At 45.4% G+C, this 1,534-nt stretch overlaps 1 pseudogene; it reads right to left on the minus strand.

The window, feature by feature from the left end:
- Positions 1 to 309: 309 nt before the first annotated feature.
- Positions 310 to 427, minus strand: LOC115292979 (annotated as a pseudogene).
- Between the last annotated feature and the right edge of the window lie 1,107 nt (positions 428 to 1,534).

Below are 1,534 nucleotides of genomic sequence, written 5' to 3' on the forward strand. Positions count from 1 at the left end.
AGATAGTGTTGGAAAGGTAGAAAGAGACTTAGATAGGGGTCAGCAAACTGTGACCCACAGGCCAAATCTAGCCCATTGCCTGATTTTGTAAATAAAGATTTATTGGAACACAGCCACATTCATTTGTTTACCATACTGTCTACGGCTGCTAACTTGTTACAGCAGCAGAGCTGAGCAGTTGCAACGCAGACCATATGGCTGGCAAAGCCTAAAATATTTACTATTAGGCCTTCGCACAAAAGTTTGCTGACCCCAGGGCTAAGTCACGGGTGCCTTACAAATCTTGTTGAGGGACTTAACTTTCATTCCGAGTGATGGGAAGCCACTGGATGATTTTAAACTAGTGAGCCACATTATCTGACCTCCATTTTTAAACTGATAAGAACAGATAGTACACTTGATCTTAGCCAAAAGTCCAAGAAGCGATGACCTCCATTTTTAAAAGATGTGCTCTGGGGATAGGTTACAGGCGGACTGAGGGGAAAGCAGGGAGACCAGGAGCAGGCTATGGCAGGCATCCAGACGAGAGATGGGCAGGTGGGAAGCCGAGAGAAGTAGATGGATTCAGCACTTATACTGAGGAGAAGAAGCCCGCAGGACTTGCTGAGTCACCACATAGGGAGATGAGTAAAAGAAAAATCAAGAATGACTTGTGAGCTTTGGCCCGAGCAACCGGGTTCATGGTAGCCTCATGAACTGAAAAGAGAAAGATCCAGGAAGGAGAGGGTTTTGCACATAGTGAGTTTGAGATGTTTGTCAGGCATCCAAAAGGCAACATTAAGTAAGCAGTTGAATACTTGAGTCTGGAGTTCAGAACATAAATCTGAGAATCATCAGTAAAACACAGTATTGAATGTCAGAAGCCTGGAAGGAATAACACCAGGGAGATGGTGTGGAGAGAGTCCCAGGACGGGCAAAACCTAAAATTCAATAACTGGGATTAAGAAGGAGAGGTTGGTGAGACAGGAGGAGCCGGGAGACTGTGGTTTCACGAAAGCTAGAAAAAAGGAATATTCCAAACTGGAAGAAGTAGTCCCCGTGTTGAACGCTTCTGGGTGGTGGAGGAAGAGGTGAGAGACAGAAATGACCGCCCAGTTGGCGAGAGGAGGTCCTTCTGAATCCTTGGCTGGAGTAATTTCAGCGAATGGGGTACTGATGAACATGGCTGGGCAGGTTTGAGGACAACGTGGATGTGGGTAAGTGGACACAGCAAATACGGAGGGACCTTTTTTTGAGAAGTTTAGCTGCAAAATGAATGGGCCAAAACCATAGATGTCCATTGCAGGCTCATGATCTTTAAAGCCCCTTTCAATCCTGAGAATCTTTGACTCCATGAAGGACTTACTATGTGCCAGCTCGCTACTCCTCTCCACTCCTGATGAAAAATTTCTTTCTGATGGCTCACACAGAAGTTGGACTGAGCACAATGGAAATCCATGCTTAGAGCTTCAAGAAAGAAACAAAATGGGAAAGAAAGCTTGCAGGCATGGAGAGGCACGTGTAGATTTTCAAATGGTTTCTCCATGTTGTAGGA

The sequence above is a fragment of the Suricata suricatta genome, chromosome 5, assembly GCF_006229205.1.
Source record: "Suricata suricatta isolate VVHF042 chromosome 5, meerkat_22Aug2017_6uvM2_HiC, whole genome shotgun sequence".
Lineage (NCBI taxonomy): Eukaryota > Metazoa > Chordata > Mammalia > Carnivora > Herpestidae > Suricata > Suricata suricatta.